Below are 21,283 nucleotides of genomic sequence, written 5' to 3'. Positions count from 1 at the left end.
GATGATGAACTTGTGTTTTTTGCTAGGAGACTTAGAAGGCTAATGAGGAACAAAGGCAAGTACAAGGGTTCAAGCTTAAAGGAGTACAAGAAAGACATGAGTAAAGTGATTTGCCACTATTACAAGGAGGCTGGGCATCTCAAGTACAATTGTCCGAAACTAAAAAAGGAGGATAAAGGAAAGAAAGAAAAGAAAAGAGTGCTCATGGCATCTTGGGAGGATCTTGAGAATGACTTGGATGAGAAAGAAGACTCCGAATGCGAAGCTCAAATCTGTTACATGGCTGGTGAAGATCAACTTGATGAGGTAAATTACTATGACTTGTCCATTGATGACCTACGTGTTATCATAGATGATCTCACTTTAAATTCTGAAAAATTGTTGATCAAATACAATAAGTGCAAATCTGAAAAAGAAATGCTGAAAGATGAAAATGATTTTTTGAAAGAAAAGGTGAAGGAAACTAAATGTGCTTTGGGTATTATTGAAGAAAATAGATTTCTAAAATCTGAACTTGAAAACTAAAAGGAAAGCACATTGTGGATTCTTCTCAAGAGCTCATTGCTGAAAACAAAAGATTAAATGAAATGATCAAGAGATTGAATAGTGATTTAGCAAAGTTTGCTCATGGTTCAAGAAACTTGGACAAACTACTTGCAAATGAAAGATCAATGTTTGAAAAATCTGGTTTAGGATATGTGACAAAAAATGATGCAGTTTTTAATAACTCCACAAAATCCATGGCCTCTTCCTCAAAAACAATATCAATTATCAACAAATCTAGTCTGGGACTTCTTCCCACCTATGAAGAGAAATTTGAAAATTCTTGTTTTGGGGAAACTGAATCATCTTCAAGAACTGATCCGATACCAAACAAGTCGGGTCTGGGCTATATTTCAACCAATGAGGTTACCTTAAAAAATCCATCTTTTCAAAACAGAATCTCATCTTCAAAAGGCCCAAATACTTTCAAAAATTATGGTTTGAATGCTTTTACAAAAAGGAACATTACCAACAAAAATCACTATGTTAAAAGAAATGCACATCTTCTAAAAATCAGAAAAACTCAAGTCCTTAATCATTTTTAGCATCGAAATTCAAATCAATTTCAGCAACATGCATCAAGAAATAGTTGCTTTAATTATATGAAAACTGGTTACTCTTACTTACAATGCTTCATTGAAAAAAAAAGTAGGAAACCAAACTTACAATGTTGTTTGTGACTTTAATGCACTTGGGAAACCAAGGTGGATTAACTTCAAAGGATCCAAATTAATTTGGATACCTAAGGATGATTGAAATCATATACAAATTTGCCTAGCATCAAAGAAAAAGAAAGATATATGGTACTTGGATAGTGGGTGTTCTAGACACATGACTGGAAGGTCCACTTTCTTCATCAAATTAAACAACTATGATGGAGGTTTTGTGACCTTTGGAGATGATGAAAAAGGTAAAATTGTTGCTGTTTGAAAAGTAGGTAATGATCACTCTACTTTCATTAGTGATGTCTTTTTGGTTAATGGTTTAAGGCATAATCTTTTGAGTATAAGTCAATTGTGTGATCTGGGCTATTTGGTGACTTTCAAAAGATTGGAGTGCTGTGTTGTGAATGGAAAGACCAATGATGTAATGTTTATTGCTAAGTATTGTGATAATGTGTTTGGACTTACACTTGATGAACTAAAGGATCAAAATGTAGCTTGTTTTCACTCTAAAGGATTTGAAAATTGGCTATGGCATAAGAGATTGGGCCATGCTAGCATGTTTCAAATAAACAAGCTTGTTAAGAAAGAATTAGCAAGAGGTCTTCCTTTGATAAAATTCGACAAAGACATCACTTGTGATGCTTGTCAAATGGAAAAACAAACAAAGAATTCATTTAAATCAAAGGAAGACATCTCCACTAATAGACCATTGGAATTGATACATATTGATTTATTTGGTCCAACAAGAACTCAGAGCTTAGGTGGTAAACATGATGGTTTAGTAATAGTGGATGACTACACTAGATTTGGTTGGGTTTTATTTCTTGCACACAAAAATGAAGCCTTTTTGGCTTTTGAAACTTTTAGCAAGAAAGTTTAAAATGAAAAGGATTTAAAGATCTCCTCAATAAGAAGTGATCATGGAATTGAATTTTAAAATCAATTATTTGAATCTTTTTGTGAGGAATTTGGGATATCACACAAATTCTTTTGTCCAAGGACACCACAAAAAACTAGTGTTGTGGAAAGAAGAAATAGAAGTATTAAAGAAATGACAAGAGCCATGCTTTGTGAAAGTAATGTTCCAAAATTCCTTTGGGCTAAAGCAGTTAACACAGTTTGCCACATTTTGAATAGAACCATCATAAGGAAATTTTTGAAGAAAATACATTATGAACTTTGGAAAGGTCACCCACCAAACTTAAATTACTTGCATATCTTTGGATGCAAATGTTTTGTTCAAAATAACAAAGATAATTTGGAAAATTTTGATCCAAAGGCATATGAGTGTTTATTTGTAGGATATTCTACAACTAGTAAAGCATATAGAGTTAATCATCAAGATGCTAGAATAATTGAGGAGTCCATACATGTTACATTTTGTGACACTAAATTGGTTCGAAGAATTTTGGAAGATTGTGATGCAAGTAACCAGGGTCAAAAGGATGATGAAAAAGGCCAAAATCATGAGAGTAAAAATTCTGAACAAAATGAATCTGAAACTGTAGTTGCAGAAAATCCTGTAGAAGACAATTTTGTTTTGTCTCATGAATCTGGTGATCATCCTGAAACCAAAAGTTCATTGAATCCCTCAATAATCGATTCTGTTACTAAGTCCACAAGACCTCGTAAGTGGAGATTCCTCAAGAACTATCCTTAGGAATTCGTCATTGGGGATGTTTCACAAGGTGTCAAAACTCATTCCTCCACTAGAAAAGAAAATGAAGAAACAAACATTGCTTTTCTCTCTCAAATGGAGCCTCAAAACATCAAGGAAGCTCTTGATGACCATCCTGGGTAAAAGCAATGGAGGAAGAGCTTCAAGAGTTTGAAAAGAACAAAGTTTGGATATTAGTTCCAAAGCCATGTGACAAGAAAGTGACAGGCACCAAGTGGATATTTCGGAACAAGTTGGGTGAGGATGGAAGCATTGCTAGAAATAAAGCAAGATTGGTGGCACAAGGATACAGCCAAGAAGAGAGAATAGATTTTGATGAATCCTTTGCCCATGTCGCCCGAATGGAAGCCATAAGACTTCTTCTTGCTTATGCTGCTTATTGTGGTTTCAAATTTTATAAAATGGATGTAAATGTGTATTCTTAAATGCTGTGATAGATAGAGAAGTGTATGTGGCATAGCCACCTGGTTTTGAAAATAAGGAATTTCCTAACCATGTTTTCGAACTTTCTAAAGCTCTCTATGGATTAAGACAAGCTCCTAGGGCGTGGTATGAGAGACTTAGTTCTTTTCTTTTGAAAAATGGCTTTCAAAGAGGCACCACAGACACTACTCTATTTATTAAGAATTCAAATGATTCTTTCATTCTAGTCCAAATTTATGTTGGTGACATTATTTTTGGATCAGTAAATGAATCCCTTTGTACTGAATTTGGAAAATTCATGACAAGTAAATTTGACATGAGTATGATGGGTGAACTTAATTTTTTCCTTGGGCTTCAAATTAAGCAAACAGAAAATGGTATTTTCATTCATCAAGAGAAGTATGCCAAGGAACTAGTTATGAAATTTGGTATGAAAAATGCCAAACCCATGGGAACTCCCATGCACCCTAATTCAAAATTAGAAAAGGGTGAAGCTGAGAAAGATGTAGATGAGGCTAGGTATAGTGGAATGATTGGTTCTCTTATGTACTTAACTTCCTCTAGATCTGATATTGTGCAAAGTGTTGGAATGTGTTTTAGATTCCAATCTAAACCTAAAGGGTCACATCTTTCAACAGTTAAGAGGATCATTAGATATGTTCATTGCACATCCAATTTTAGCTTATGGTACCCTAAGATTGATGATTTTTTTGCAGTTGGTTACTGTTCCGAGGGTTATCTGAAACTGGAGGTCGATCTTGGATGAGATCTTTGGTACTGGTCGGAGATGACGTGTCTGGCTGGCTGGTGGCGGCCGAAGCTGTTGTGTCCGACTTGTTGGATTTGCTACATTGCTGATCCTTGGCCACCGGAGGGTGGGGGGTACCTACAAAAAACTTCGATGCTTAAGTTAGCACGGGTATTAGGCAGGTTTTTATGTAGAATCAGAGTATGAGTTATACCTGGGTACTCCAGTGTATTTATAATGGTGAGATGTGACCTTTGGATAAGATAAGTTAGTTATCTTATCTTATCTTTATCTTTTGGGTTGAGGTCAGCGCATCTTCAACGGAACCGCCCTTCTCTGTAGGCCTGAACGACCTTTGGATTTGGGTCGTATTCCTTGAATTGGGCCCTTTTTGGGCTTTCCTGTCGATTTGGCCGAGTTCTTCGTAAAGAAGTCGGTCCGCTTGACCTAAGGAGGTCGGTCGCTTTATTACTGAACATCCCGGTTTGGACAGCTCGACCCTGGGTATGAACAGTTACTGTGATGCAGATTTTACTGGAGATAAAGTGGTTACTGTGATGCAGATTTTACTGGCATATGCTGCTTTCTTGGGAAGTCCCTAAACGTTTGGTCAAGCAAGAAGCAGTCCATAGTAGCCTTATCCACTGCAGAGGTTGAGTATATAGCTACTTCCTCTTGTTGTTCTCAGCTTATTTGGTTGAAAACGCAACTTGCTGATTATAAATTAGATGCTGAAAATATTCCTTTGTTATGTGATAATATGAGTGCCATTAATATATCTAAAAATCCAGTCTTGCACTCTAGAACTAAACTTATTGAAGTGATATTTCACTCAATAAGGGAACATGTTCAGAAGGGGAATATTAGCATTCATTTGTTAAACCAGAGGACCAATTAGCAGATATTTTCACCAAACCTCTAGCTGAAGACAGATTTTGCATGCTTAGGACTAATCTAGGAATTATTAGTCATGATTCATTTTTTGCGCATTGCTGATGGGTTTGCTGAAGTTTTTGTCTCACATGAAGGTATGAGACAATTTTGGGCAAATGAAGAATTGTCTCTTTGAACTTCGTTTTCTGGGCTCTAAGGCACGTGCTGAATCATCTGGGCCAATCTCAAAATTCAGATTATATGTGGTCTAATATGTTTCCTTAAACACAACCATCTTTGGGCCCAATGAGTGTTACATGTGGTGGTCCAATATGTTTCTTTAAACCCATGTGGTTTTTTATGTGTTTTGTCTTTTAGTAAAAAGGCTTCATGTAAATAATGTTTTTAATTTTTTATTTTTTTAAAATCACTATTTCTTTTCTTGATGTCAAGTATTTTCAAGGTCAAATCATAGGTGATGCAGTTGCATATTTCAAGAAACCTTTTTCTTGAAGTAGTTACCAACCTTCGGGCTTCTCTCTTCATAACTCCCTCCTCTATCTCTTCAGTTTCTCCCAACTACCATTAGTGCTCCTCATTCAAAACCAAGGTTCAACCAATAAGGAAGAAAACCATTCTGCAAAAGCCTCCCAATGAAAAAGTTCTCAAGCTTCCAAAGAAAGTAAAACCCTCTACACGCTCCCAAGACCAAACCTTTACATTGTCACCTTCTCCTCCTACCTCACCGCCTCACATAGATCCTATGGCTCGCATGTAAGAACCAGCTAAACCGTTTTAATAAAACTAATAATTTTAAGTGCCCAAGATAGATTAAAAATTTAGAAATTTTAATTTGAAAATAAAAAGGTGAAATTTGATTTCAGTAAATTTTTCTGAGTCAGAAAATGTATTTTCTGACAAAAACCGAGAAGAACCGCGAACCGGTAGTCGAACCGGTCAAACCGGATTAAGTCTGTCTGATACTGTGTTTTGAGAAAAATAAGATTTTGAAAAATTGATTTATTGTTTTGAAAAGACGAAAATAATTTAGAATTAAAAACCGGGCACTAATCTTAAAGGTTTTGGCCCAAAGTGAGCCAAACGGACCAAAAACACTTAGCGGGTTAGACCGAGCCCAAGTCCAACATATAAATTCCCTAACTAAGAGGCATTTGGCCTCAATTTTCAGAAATGAAAGAGAGAGAGGGGCGGTAAGAAGAGAGGAAGAAGGAGAGTACTATTCACCTCCATCTTCCGGGAGCCATATCTTGAGCTACAAAACTCCGATTGACGAGTCGTTTATGACCACGCGAAGCTCTTATCGAGCTCTACATTTCTATCTAATAAAATATGGTAAGATCTCTCTTTTCATGCTCTAGTTCCCAGCCCTAAGTTTCTGTATTTTTGGGGTTTGGTTTTTGAGGAGATTTTGTGGTTTTGCTTGTTTAGGTGATCTCTAGTAGTGGGTAATTATTGGATTTTACCCGTAATCTCGTTGGGTAAGGTAAGGTTTCACTAAACCCTTGTGTTTAGTTATTTCGTGTATCTTAGATTTTGATTTGGTGATATATGTGTTGTTAGTTTGAGCTTTGGTGTTTGTTGGAGTTGGTTGAGGCTTTAGATCAAGCTTGGTGGTTTCATTTTGATGATTGGAGCATGATGCGACAAAAATTAGCCGATTAAGAAATTAATATAGAAATAATGTTGCGAGTACAGATCCTAATCGACGAAAATCTGCTTATCAATTTAGAAGGGTTGTCACAAAATCAAAATAAAAATACTGGGAGTAGGAATCCCAGGTCGTTGAAGAACGAAACTCTCGTGATCTAGAATTTTTGCAAATAAATTCCCGTTGTAAGTATAGTTTCTAGACCGACAAGAATTCATTTCTTACAAACGTTTTGGTTGTCACAAGTAACAAACCCCTTTAAAATTGATAACCGAAGTATTTAAACCTCGGGTCGTCTTCTCAAGGAACTGCAGGAAGGTATGTTCTTATTATTGGTTATGAGTTTTGTAAATTGGGGGTTTTGAAAGTAAGGAACAAGTAATTTAAATGACAAATAAAATAAATAAATAACTATAAAATAAACTTTTGCCAAGGTATGAAAATCCGGAAGTCCTATCCTAGTTACTCCTATGAGAATGGAAGTTAATCCCACTTAGTTAACCCTTATGAAAGCAAGGGAAAGTCAAGTGAACTAATTAGTCAGATTCCCAAGTCTTAGCCAACTCCTAAGGAAAGACTAGAGTTAGTGGAATACCAGTCAATTTAGCCGACATAACAACCAATCACGGATAGTTGATAACTCAAGAGCTTCCAGTTAATCAATTAAAGCCAATAATATAAAAAGATAAATAAGAATCTTAGATCTGAAATACCTCAATTGCATTAATAAGAGAAAATCAATCTAAACATAAAGAATGCATAAGCTAATCTGGTAACATAAGTAATTAAAAGATAGCATTAAAATATCCGAAAGTAAAAGAGAAATATAAAGTAAAAGGAATATTGAACTTGATGAAGAGTTGAAATATCCAAATCCTTTAAGAGGAATCCTAATCCTAAAACCTAAGAGAGAGGAGAGAACCTCTCTCTTTCTAAAAACTACATCTAAACTATGAAAAGAGAATAATTGGAGACTTGTTAATGAATGGATGCATTCCCCCACTTTATAACCTCTAATCTGTGCCTTCTGGACTTGGATCTGGGCCAAAAAGGGTTTCAGAAATCGCTGGGAGCATTTTCTGTAATTTCTGGTGCGTGGCGTCTATCATGCGTCCGCGTGGGTCACGTAGTCGCGTCATCTGGAGTTTTCCTTATCACGCGTTCGCTTCCGCCACGCGTACGCGTCATATGTGTTCTGCTCATGGCGCGCGTCCGCGTCAGTCACGCGTTCGTGTCGCTGCCTTTTCGCGCTATGCATGCGACCGCGTCGTCCATGCGTTCGCGTCGCTACCAGTTTCTTCAAAAACTCCATTTTGTGCTTTCCTTCCATTTTTGTATGTTTCCTTTCTATCCTTTAAGTCATTTCTGCCTTAGAAGATCTGAAAACACTTAACACACATATCAAGCCATTGAATGGTAATAAGAGAAGATTAAACATATCAAAATTAAGACCGAATAAGCGTGTTTTCAATCATAGCACAAAATCAGGAAGAAAACATAAACTCATGCAAATCATATGAATAAGTGTATGAAAAATTGATAAAATCCACTCAATTGAGCACAAGATAAACCATAAAATAGTGGTTTATCAACCTCCCCACACTTAAACATTAGCATGTCCTCATGCTAAGCTCAAGAGAAGCTATAAAGAAGTGAAGAGGAATGATAGAGAGTATGCAATGCAACCTATATTTGTGAATGCAACTGCATACAAAATGTTTCTACCTACTTGGTTAAAAGTAAATAAGTTTTCTAAGACAAAAATAATTCAAATTTCACTAATTCAAATCATATAATAAAAGACAAGTAAACTTGTAAGAAGATAGCTCATGAAAGCAGGGAACATAGAATCAAGCATTGAACCCTCACTGGTAGTGTATATCACTCTAGTCTCTCAAGTGTCTAGGGTAATCACTCTACTCTTCTCTAGTCATGCTTTCTAAAACTTTGTTCTTCATCTAACCAATCAATAAATATTTAGCATATCAATGCAAACATCATGAGGTCTTTTCAGGGTTGTAATGGGGCTGAGGTAAAGGTAAGGATATATATATATATATATATATATAAGTGAGCTAACAAAGTAAATCTTTGATTAGTCTAAGATCTCACCTAACATATACATACTTTATATAATTTAAAATGCTTTACCTAGCTACCCAAATTTTTTCCACTTTTGTATTACATGCTCATGTATCAAACTTATTTTTGAATTTGTCCCATGTGCATTGATTCTTTTTATTTTGTATTTGGGGTAATATTATTTTTCTCTCTTTTTTTTTTCTTCTTTTTTTTTGGTATCCCCTTATTTAATTACTTAATATAAATTTTTTTTTCAATGCATATGGTAATTTAATTATTTTGATTTCACATGAGCATGCTTCCCAAAATTTCAAATAACTTATTCAATTTAATTCCCCTTTTTTTTCTATCATCCCATGTTCCCATAAAATTTTCCATACTTAAATTATACACAATATCTATCTTAAGCTAACCAAGGATTCAACTTGGGATTTTTATTTTGTTTTTCTGTTTAAGGCTAGTAATGTGGTTATAAAATAGAATAAATGGGGAAGAGAAGAGGGAAAAGAAGAAAAGATTGAAAGAAGCTTTTCCCATTAAGAAGCTTTTCCTTTCCCTTCGTGGTGGCCATCCTGAAAGAAGAGGGAAAAGAAGAAAAGTAACCTAAAATAAAGATAGAAAATAAATAAAATATGGGTGTTAATGCCAGATAATAAGGGTCTCAATTACATGGTAGCTACAACATACAAGTGAAAAAAAATAGTAGAAGTACATGGCAAATCAAGAGTGAAAAAATTTGTAACAATGGGGAAGAGAGCGGGTAAGGAAAGATAATATAAATTCATGTCAATGCAAAAGTAATACAGGTATAAAAGATTGGCATTGATTTAAATAATATTACCTAGCCAGAATAACACAAGTCACTAAGTACCCAAAATAATTCAAGAGAAGATGCAACAGTTAAATAAGAAAATTTTAACATCAAAGAAAAAAATAATTAATTTAGAAAAGAAAATAAAAATATGCACAAAATTAAGATGCAGTGAATGAAATATGCAAATAAATTAAGTAAAATAAAATAAAAGATAGGAGGAATGAGAAGGGAAAGAAGGGAAGAAGTAAGTAAGAAAGGAGGGAGGAAAAATTAGGATTGGGGAAGAAAAGATAAGATTTTTGGCGCTGATCTGATTGTGCAGCACAGGCGACGCGGACGCGTGGGTTACGCGTTCGCGCGGATAGCGCTTCTATGAAGTGGCACAGACGCGTGGGTCACGCGTTCGCATGGAGTGATTTGTGCCATTAGCGCGAGGGCAGGCTCGCGGTCGCGCAACTCTCTGTTTTAAATGCATTTGCCAAAAATCTGGGTGACGCGATCGCGTAAATGGCTACACTTCCAAAGGGACGCGGATGCGGACGCGTGGGTGACGCATTCGCATGGTGGGGCTTGTGCTGCTAGCACTATTCCAGCCCCACTCCATCATAACTCTCTGTCATACACCCCTTTTACAACGATTTGTTGGAGCACGTGTTCACGTTGGTGACGCGGATGCGTGGGAGGCTACTTTTTTAAATGACGCGACCGCGTGGGTCACGCAGACGCGTGGGCATGTTTGTGCCTAAAGCGCGCCTCCAGCCACGCTTTCGCGTGACTTTCTGTTTACTTTCTTTTCTTCACAACGCACTGGTACCGTCGGACGCGTCAGCGACGCTGTCGCATCGCGTGCGTGCTTTTCTTTCTTTTTTTTTGATGCAGTATGCAGAATGCAAAATGATATGGATGTTATGAGTAATTCCAGGTTCAATGAAATAAAATAAAATAAACTCAAAAACGAAATAAAATTAAAATTAGAAAAGGTACAATCATACCATGGTGGGTTGTCTCCCACCTAGCACTTTTAGTTAAAGTCCTTAAGTTGGACATTTGGTGAGCTCCCTGTTATGGTGGCTTGTGCTTAAACTCGTCTTGAAACTTCCACCAATGCTTGGACTTCCAATAAGCTCTATCAATACCAAGTAAATTCCTCAAGCTTTGATGGAGTTCTTCACAAGCTTTGAGCTCCCAAAATTGTTCCTCATATATTCCTGGATCCCAAATCTTGTTTCTACACCCGTCTTCAAGTTAATTATCATGATTCCATCTGGGTGGTAGGCAATCTGAATTCTCACTAAAGTGGCCAAATAGCTTCCTAGACCCATTCAGTTGAGCTTTACACCAACCCTTGTATTTAAACTTTGAGCACACAACCATGTTGAACCTTGCTTGACAAATCCAACCACTAACCATCTTCCTCTTACTCTTAATGCCTCAAAGAGCTCTAAGCTGACCATCTATTTGAAGTAAAGCATATTCAAGTGAGCTAATTAAGCTTAGAGATGAAAGATTTACCCACTTGAATGAAGGGATGGATGGTGATGGCTTTGGGGAAGAGGTCTCCAGCAACCTTGGCAAGGTGATTTCCAGCTCCGTTCCCTTGGGCTCTTCTTTGACAACTTCCACCTCTTTGCAAGCTTCTCCAATTTCAACCTCTTCCTCTTGGTAGATTTCTTTTAATTCAGTCTCTTCTTCATTACTTACCAAGGGCATAGGAGGTTGTGCTTCTTCTTCTTGAATCTCCATCCCAAGTCCAATGGGAGAGGATTCAACTGTAGATAAGAATTCATTAATGATTGAATCCATCTCTTGATCATCCCCTTCAAAGTCTTCAACCATGATATGCTTTGGAGGTTTTACACCCTCCTCAACATCAATTTCATACTCCTTAGAAGGGGGCTCTATGACTTGAGTTTCTCATGGAGGTTCCGCATCTCCCAAGTCTTCAACTACTTCTTCCTCTTCAATGATCACGGCTTCCTCCAACTGTTCTAATACAAAGTCGTGCTGCTCACTATCCACTGGAGTTTCTAGTGTCTCCTTCATGCTACGTTCTTCATTAGATTGCCCACATGAAGCCATGGGGGTTCCTTGAGTGTCTGAACATTGGGAAGGTAGTCTATTTATCGCTTGATTCAGTTGGTGAAGTGTGGCATGAAATTTTTCAAATGTTTCCTTGAGTTGCTCCCTTGATTCTTGGGGTGATAGATATGAACATGGTGCATAGGGAGGTGGTGGTTCTTGGGAGTAATTGGGTTGGAATTGGGGTGGATAAGGGTTAGGGTCATATGGAGGTGAATGGTGGTAGTTGGCTTGCGAGTGTGGTGGTTCAAAGCTGCGTTGAGGAGGTGGTTCATAGGTATATGGCGGGGCTTGTTGGTAATTACAAGTGGTTCCACCATATCTATCATCTTGGTATGCACCTCGGAATGGTTTCTGACTATAGTAATTTGGTGGGTGATGGTTATCACAAAAGGGCCCACCATAACTATTGTCTTGACATGCATTGTTGAATGGTCGTCGTCCATGGTAGTTTGGAGGGTGTTGTTGCCCAAAGGGTTGATCAGATCCTCGAGGCTCCTTCCATCTCTGATTGTTTTGACCTTGATGCATGTTCCTGTTATAACTTCCATTCCTTTCAACATTATTAGAACCAAACTCAAAGCGAGAGGGGTGAGAATTCATAGTAACTAATAAAAATTAAAAATGAAAATAAAAACAAATAAAATTAAAAGGTTATTGAATTTTAAATTTTGAATTTGAAAACTAAATTTTTGAAATTTGAATTTTGAAATTTGAAATTTAAATATTGAATTTTGAAATTTGATTTTTGAAATAAGATAAGATAAGATTTTGAAAAAGATATGATTTTTTTGAAAAAAATTTGAATTTAGAAATTTAAAACTAAGATAAGATAAGATAAAAAAATAATTTTTTTTAAATAAAAACAAATAAACAAGCAAAAAGCAAATATTTACAATAACCAATAATATGGCACACGTTTGCAATTCCCTGGCAACGGCGCCATTTTGAAGAACGAAACTCTCGCGATCTAGAATTTTTGCCAATAAATTCCCGTTGTAAGTATAGTTTCTAGACCGACAAGAATTCCTTTATTACAAACGTTTTGGTTGTCACAAGTAACAAACCCCTTTAAAATTGATAACCGAAGTATTTAAACCTCGGGTCGTCTTCTCAAGGAAGTGCAGGAAGGTATGTTCTTATTATTGGTTATGAGTTTTGTAAATTGGGGGTTTTGAAAGTAAGGAACAAGTAATTTAAATGACAAATAAAATAAATAAATAACTATAAAATAAACTTTTGGCAAGGTATGAAAATTCGGAAGTCCTATCCTAGTTACTCCTATGAGAATGGAAGTTAAACCCACTTAGTTAACCCTTATGAAAGCAAGGGAAAGTCAAGTAAACTAATTAGTCAGATTCCCAAGTCCTAGCCAACTCCTAAGGAAAGACTAGATTTAGTGGAATACCAGTCAATTTAGCCGACATAACAACCAATCACGGATAGTTGATAACTCAAGAGCTTCCAATTAATCAATTAAAGCCAATAATATAAAAAGATAAATAAAAATATTAGATCTGAAATACCTCAATTGCATTAATAAGAGAAAATCAATCTAAACATAAAGAATGCATAAGCCAATCTGGCAACATAAGTAATTAAAAGATAGCATTAAAATATCTGAAAGTAAAAGAGAAATATAAAGTAAAAGGAATATTGAACCTGATGAAGAGTTGAAATTCTAAATCCTTTAAGAGGAATCCTAATCCTAAAACCTAAGAGAGAGGAGAGAACCTCTCTCTCTCTAAAAACTACATCTAAACTATAAAAAGTGAATAATTGGAGACTTGTTAATGAATGGATGCATTCCCCCACTTAATAACCTCTAATCTGTGCCTTCTGGACTTGGATCTGGGCCAAAAAGGGTTTCAGAAATCGCTAGGAGCGTTTTCTATAATTTCTGGTGCGTGGCGTCTGTCACGCGTCCGCGTGGGTCACGCGGTCGCGACATCTGGAGTTTTTCTTATCACGCGTTCTCCTCGATCACGCATACGCGTCATCTGTGTTCAGCTCATGGCGTGCGTCCGCGTCAGTCACGCGTTCGTGTCGCTGCCTTTTCGCGGTGGGCATGCGACCACGTCGTCCATGCGTTAGCGTCGCTGTCAGTTTCTTCAAAAACTCCATTTTGTGCTTTCCTTCCATTTTTGTATCTTTCCTTTCTATCCTTTAAGTCATTCCTGCCTTAGAAGATCTGAAAACACTTAACACACATATCAAGGCATTGAATGGTAATAAGAGAGGATTAAACATATCAAAATTAAGACCAAAAAAGCATGTTTTCAATCATAGCACAAAATCAGGAAGGAAAACGTAAACTCATGAAAATCATATGAATAAGTGTATGAAAGATTGGTAAAATCCACTCAATTGAGCACAAGATAAACCATAAAATAGTGGTTTATCAGTCGTCTCCCAACGAGTTGACAAAAGAGTGCTATCTTATCAGTCAGGAATTTTCTGAGAAATTTTAAGAGTTGGAGAACAGAAGAATAAATGATTGTAAATTAAAGCAATGTAAATTAAAAGAGATTTATGTATTCAGAATAAAAAACCTTGACCGGGGGAAGATTAATTGGAAGTTCTATCCTTGTTGGATTTTCCCAAGTGGAATAGCAAGAGGTTGTTGTTTTCACTTAGTTAACCCTTACTAAATAAAGGAAAGTCAAGTGATTGAGCTAACTCTTATTCGCATGTCCTAATCCTCTCCTTATGGAAGGATTAGCGTTAGTAAATAGAGAGTTTGCCAACAACTTCCAATTGAACTAATCACTTGAGCATTTCAACTCAAGGGTCTCCTTTTAATCAACCCCCAAGTCAAGTTGGGAGTCTACTCCATTGACATGAATACAACGTTCATAGGCATATAAGAGGAATATGAAGAAGACATGATAAATTAAATAAAATAATAACTAAAAATTAATTAAAGGTAAAAGTAATTCTTTTCATTAATAAATCCCAAAATGCAACATCCTCATCTGAACAGGGTTAATGGGCAATTAAAAGATTAAAGGAATAAGAAAGTAAACTAGAATAGTAGTAACTTCAACGGAGGTAGTAACTCTTCTCAATATCCAAAGCAAAAGCATCAAAAGCATAAAAAAATAGAAATCTATGAATGTAAAGAAAACCTAGAGGAAGTGTGATTTTTCTCTAAGATTCCAATCTAAAATCTAAAAACTATGCGAATGAGAATGTGTGTTGAGTCTCGGCTCATCCCCTGGCTCTAGTATGTGTTTCTGGGCCGAAAACTGGGTCCAAACTTGGCCCAAAATTGCCCCCAGCATTTTCTGTGATTTCTGCAGATAGCGCACGTCATGCATACGCATCGCTGGTCAGTTTTGCGTTTCACGTGTACGCATCAGGCACGCGCACGCATCGCCGTGCGAACTCCGATTCACGCGTACGTGTCACTCCTCGCTGGTTATCTCCTATATTGCGTACGTGTCACTCCTCGCTGGTTATCTCCTTTATTTCTTGTGCTCTTTCCATTTTTGCAAGCTTTCTTTCCATCCTTTAATCTATTCCTGCTCTGTAAAGCTTGAAAACACTTAACACACAGATCACGGCATCGAATGGTATAAAGGGGAATTAAAAATATAAAATTTAGAGATCTAGGAAGCAAGTTTTCAATCATAGAACAAAATCTGGGAAGGAATTGTAAAATCATGCAAATTGTATGAATAAGTGTGCAAAGACTTGATAAAAACCACTCAAATTAGCACAAAATAAACCATAAAATAGTAGTTTATCAATCTCTCCACACTTAAACATTAGCATGTCCTCATGCTAAGCTCAAGGAGATATAAAGAATGAATGGGGAAAGTAAGACTCATGAGATGCAACTTATGAATGCAACTATATGCTAAGATGTTTCTGTCTACTTGGTTAAAAGTAAATAAGCTCTTCAAGACAAAAATAAATCCGATTCTACTAATTCAAACCATACAATAAAAGACAAGTAAACTTGTAAGTAGATAGCTCATGAATGTAGTGAACATAGAATCAAGCATTGAACCCTCACTGGTAGTGTATATGCACTCTAATCTCTCAAGTGTCTAGGGTTGATCACTCTACTCTTCTCTAGTCATGCTTTCTAGACTTTTTTCTTCATCTAACCAATCAACAAAAATTTAGTACACCAATGCAAACATCATGAGGTCTTTTCAAGGTTGTAATGGGGCTAAGGTAAGGGTGAGGATATATGTATGGCCATGTGAGTTAAAAAATGAATCTTTGACTAACCTAAGCTTTCACCTAACACACATACACACACTCTATGTACTTCTAAAATCATGCCTAGCTACCCAAAATTCCTACTTTTGTATCACATACTCATGTACCAAATATTTCTTTAGTTTTATCACAAATTCATTGATCTTTTATTAAATTTAACATTGGGGTAATTTTGTCCCCTTATTTATTTATTTATTTATTTGAATATTTTTTTTTTTTTTTTTTAGAAATATAAAAGTAAACATAACATATCCATGCACATGGATTTTTAATTTTTCTGGTCTCACATGAGTAGGTATCCAAATTCTCAATATTTTGTCAATAAAATCCAACACTTTCTTATCAACCCAAGTTCCCACGGTTTCCCACACTTAATTGACACACAATCTCTATCTTAAGCTAACTGATGAGCGGATAATTTATATGCTTTTTGGCATTGTTTTTACATAGTTTTCAGTATGATTTAGTTAGTTTTTAGTATATTTTTATTAGTTTTTAAATAAAAATCACATTTCTGGACTTTACTATGAGTTCGTGTGCTTTTCTGTGATTTCAGGTAATCTCTGGCTGAAATTGAGGGACTTGAGCAAAAATCAGAGGTTGAAGAAGGACTGCAGATGCTGTTGGATTCTGACCTCCCTACACTCAAAGTAGATTTTCTGGAGCTAAAAAACTCCAAATTGCGCGCTCTCAATTGCATTGGAAAGTAGACATCTAGGGCTTTCCATCAATATATAATAGTTTATACTTTCCATCAACGCCATCTTCCTGCCCTATTCTGGAGTTAAATGCCAGAAACAGGTTGCAAAGTGGAGTTAAATGCCAGAAACAGGTTACAAACTGGCGTTCAACTCCATGAGAAGCCTCTTCCCTCTACACGTGTAAAGCTCAATGCTCAGCCCAAGCACACACCAAGTGGGCCCCAGAAGTGGATTTCTGCATCATTTACTCATTTCTGTAAACCCTAGTAACTAGTTTAGTATAAATAGGACTTTTTACTATTGTATTTACATCTTCGGATCATCTTTGATAAGTTTTATGCTATCTTGGACCTTTATGGGGGCTGGTCATTCGGCCATGCCTAGACCTTGTTCTTATGTATATTCAACGGTAGAGTTTCTAAGTAGCATAGATTAAGGTGTGGAGCTCTGCCGTTCCTCATGAAGTAATGCTAAGTAATATTGTTTTTCTATTCAATTCAAGCTTATTCCTATTCTAAGATATTCATTCGCACCCAAGAACATGATGAATGTGATGATTATGTGACGCTCATCACCATTCTCACCTATGAACGCGTGCCTGACAACCACTTCCGTTCTACATGAAGACGAGACAGAATGAGTATCTCTTAGATATCTAATACAGGGGACCGAGTCCGAGATATTAGAGTCTTTGTGGTATAAGTTAGAACCCATGGATGGCCATTCCTGAGATCTGAAAAGTCTAAACCTTGTCTGTGGTATTCCGAGTAAGATCTGGGAAGGGATGGCTGTGACGAGCTTCAAACTCGTGAGTGCTGGGTGTAGTGACAGACACAAAAGGATAGTAAATCCTATTCCAGTATGATCAAGAACCGACAGATGATTAGCCATAAAGTGACAGCGCATTGGACCATTATCACAGAGAGGACGGGATGTAGCCATTGACAACGGTGATGCCCAATATACAGCTTGCCATGGAAAGGAGTAGGAATGATTGGATGAAGACAGCAGGAAAGCAGAGGTTCAGGAGGAACGAAAGCATCTCTATACGCTTATCTAAAATTCTCACCAATGAATTACCTAAGTATCTCTATCTTTATTTTACGTTTAATTATGTTTTAATTATCAATTCTCTATAACCATTTAAATCCGCCTGATTGAGATTTACAAGGTGACCATAGCTTGCTTCAAGCCGACAATCTCCGTGGGATCGACCCTCACTCACGTAAGGTTTATTACTTGGACCCAGTGCACTTGCTGGTTAGTTGTGCGAAGTTGTGACAAAGTGTGAATTCCTTTCCGAGCACCAAGTTTCTGGCGCCGTTGTTAAGGATCACAATTTTGTACACCAAGTTTTTGGTGCCGTTGCCGGGGAAGGAAACGAACAACAATTTCGCATTTGTTTCCGGCAACAATAGTGCCAAGTTTGGTCCGGCAACAACACCAAGTTTTTGGTTTCGTTGCCAGGGATTGTTCGAGTTTGGACAACTGACGGTTCATCTTGTTGCTCAGATTAGGTAATTTTATTTTAATTTTAAGCTTTTTGTTTTCATTATCCTTATTTTCAAAAAAAAAAATTCAAAAAAATAAATTATTCTATGTTCTTCAGAATTTTTAAGAAGGAATTCTGGAATCTCATGAGATATGTTGAAGTCTGGCTGGTTGTAAAGCCATGTCTAAATTCTTTTGGACTGAGGCTTCTTCTTCACATGCTTGAACTATGTATGCTGAAGCTTGACTGGCCATTGGCCATGTCTAGTGTTTTGGACCGGAGCTTTCACTGAAAGCTTGGCTGGCTAGTGAGCCATGTCTAATTCCTAGACCGAAACTTTAGACTAACATTGCATGATTCCTGGAATTCTCATTAAAAATTTTGAAATCCTTATTTTTCTTTTTCCAAATAATTTTCGAAAAATACCAAAGAATTAAATAAAATCATAAAACCAAAAATAATTTTGTATTTCTTGTTTGAGTCTAGTGTCAAATTGTAAGTTTGGTGTCAATTTCATGCTTATTTCTTTCTTGCATTTTTCGAAAATTCATGCATTGCATTCTTCATGATCTTCAAGTTGTTCTTGGTAAGTCTTCTTGTTTGATCTTTGCATTTTCATGTTTTGTGTCTTTTCTTGTTTCTCATATGCATTTTTGCATTCTTAGTGTCTATACATGAAAATTTTTTAAGTTTAGTGTCTTGCATGTTTTTCTCTTCTTAAAGATTTTCAAAAATAAGTATTGATGTTCATCTTGATCTTCAAAGTGTTCTTGGTGTTCATCTTGACATTCATAGTGTTCTTGCATGCATCATTTGTTTTGATCCAAAATTTTCATGCATTGAGTCTTTTTGATGTTTTTCTCTTTCTTCATTAAAAATTCAAAAATTAAAAAAAATATATCTTTCCCTTTTTCTTCTCATAAAATTCGAAAATTTGAGTTGACTTTTTCAAAAAATTTTAAAATCTAGTTGTTTCTTATGAGTCAAATCAAATTTTCAATTTAAAGGTCTTATCTTTTTCAAATCTTTTTCAAAAATCAAATCTTTTTCATTTTTCTTTCATAATTTTTTAAAATTTCAAATTGATTTTCAAAAATATTTTTCTTATTTTTATTTCATAATTTCAAAATCTTTAGAAACAATTAATGTGATTGATTCAAAAAATTTTTAAGTTTGTTACTTGCCTATTAAGAAAAGTTCAATCTTTAAATTTTAAATCATATCTTTTTATTTCTTTTTAGTCAAGTAATCAACTTTAATTTTCAAATTCAAATCTTTTTAAATTTCTTTTTCAAATCTTTTTCAAAATAAGTTTCAATCACATATTTTTCAAAATCAATTTCAAAAATCTTTTCTAACTTCTTTTCTAACTTCTTATCTTTTCAAAAATTGATTTTCAAATCTTTTTCAATTAACTACTTGACTTTTTGTTTGATTTTAAAAGTTTACTATTTCAATCATATATTTTTCAAAACTACCTAACTAATTCTCCCTCTAATTTTTGAAAATAACCTTCCTCTTTTTTAAAATTCCTTTTTAATTAACCAATTGTTTTAAATTCTAATTTAATTTAATTTTAATTTTCTTTTTTTGTTTTATTTTATTTTCGAATTCTAACTTTAATTTTAAATTAAAAACAAAAATATTTTTCTTTTCTTTTCAATTATTTTTCAAAAATTCTACTCTCTCACTTCCTTCTAATTATTTATTTATCTACTAACATTTCTCTTCCTCTTAAAAATTCGAACTTTCTCTTCTTTTTGTGTTCGAATTTCTTTTCTTCTTCTACTCACATAAAGGAATCTCTATACTGTGACATAGAGGATTCCTCTTCTTTTCTGTTTTCTTCTTTTTCACATGAGCAGGAACAAGGATAAGAACATTCTTGTTGAAGCTGATCCTGAACCTGAAAGGACTCTGAAGAGGAAGCTAAGGGAAGCTAAAGCACAACTCTCTGGAGAAAATCTGACAGAAATTTTCGAAAAAGAAGGAGACATGGCCGAAAATAATAACAATGCAAGGAAGATGCTTGGTGACTTTACTGCACCAAATTCCAATTTACATGGAAGAAGCATCTCAATCCTTGCCATTGGAGCAAACAATTTTGAGCTGAAACCTCAATTAGTTTCTCTGATGCAACAGAACTGCAAGTTTCATGGACTTCCATCAGAAGATCCCTTTCAGTTCTTAACTGAATTCTTGCAGATCTGTGATACTGTTAAGACCAATGGGGTTGATCCCGAGGTCTACAGGCTTATGCTTTTCCCGTTTGCTGTAAGAGACAGAGCTAGAATATGGATAGACTCTCAACCTAAAGACAGCCTGAACTCTTGGGATAAGCTGGTCACGGCTTTCTTAGCCAAGTTCTTTCCTCCTCAAAAGCTTAGCAAGCTTAGAGTGGATGTTCAAACCTTCAAACAGAAAGAAGGTGAATCCCTCTATGAAGCTTAGGAGAGATACAAGGAACTGACCAAAAAGTGTCCTTCTGACATGCTTTCAGAATGGACCATCCTGGATATATTCTATGATGGTCTGTCTGAGTTATCAAAGATGTCATTGGCCCATTCTGCAGGTGGATCCATTCACCTAAAGAAAATGCCTGCAGAAGCTCAAGAACTCATTGACATGGTTGCAAATAACCAGTTCATGTACACTTCTGAAAGGAATACTATAAGTAATGGGACGCCTCAGAGGAAGGGGGTTCTTGGAATTGATACTCTGAATGCCATATTGGCTCAGAACAAAATATTGACTCAGCAAGTCAATATGATCTCTCAGAGTCTAAATGGATTGAAGGAATCATCCAACAGTACTATAGAGGCATCTTCTGAAGAAGAAGCTTATGATCCTGAGAACCATGCAATAGCAGAGGTGAATTACATAGGTGAATCCTATGGAAACACCTATAATCCCTCATGGAGAAATCATCCAAACTTCTCATGGAAGGATCAACAAAAGCCTCAACAAGGCTTTAATAATGGTGGAAGAAACAGGTGTAGCAATAGCAAGCCTTTTCCATCATCCACCCAGCAACAGACAGAGAATTCTGAGCAGAATCCATCTAGCTTAGCAAATATAGTCTCTGATCTATCTAAGGCCACTTTCAGTTTTATGAATGAAACAAGGTCCTCCATCAGAAATTTGGAGGCACAAGTGGGCCAGCTGAGTAAAAGGGTCACTGAAACTCCCCCCAGTACTCTCCCAAGCAATACAGAAGAAAATCCAAAGAGAGAGTGCAAGGCCATTGATTTGACCATCATGGCCGAACCTACAAGGGAGGAGA

At 36.0% G+C, this 21,283-nt stretch overlaps 1 non-coding gene across 1 annotated transcript; it reads right to left on the bottom strand.

Moving 5' to 3' along the window:
- Nucleotides 1-20,388: 20,388 nt before the first annotated feature.
- Nucleotides 20,389-20,496, bottom strand: LOC148553576 (small nucleolar RNA R71). Its single transcript, XR_015892712.1, has one exon. It is a non-coding gene; the product is annotated as a small nucleolar RNA R71 (small nucleolar RNA).
- Nucleotides 20,497-21,283: the final 787 nt, after the last annotated feature.

This window comes from Arachis ipaensis, chromosome B7 (genome assembly GCF_059453495.1).
Source record: "Arachis ipaensis isolate K30076 ecotype BB chromosome B7, ASM5945349v1, whole genome shotgun sequence".
NCBI classification, from domain to species: Eukaryota; Viridiplantae; Streptophyta; class Magnoliopsida; order Fabales; family Fabaceae; genus Arachis; species Arachis ipaensis.
Note: the sequence above shows the minus strand (reverse complement) of the source record. Positions and strands in the feature narration are given on the sequence as shown.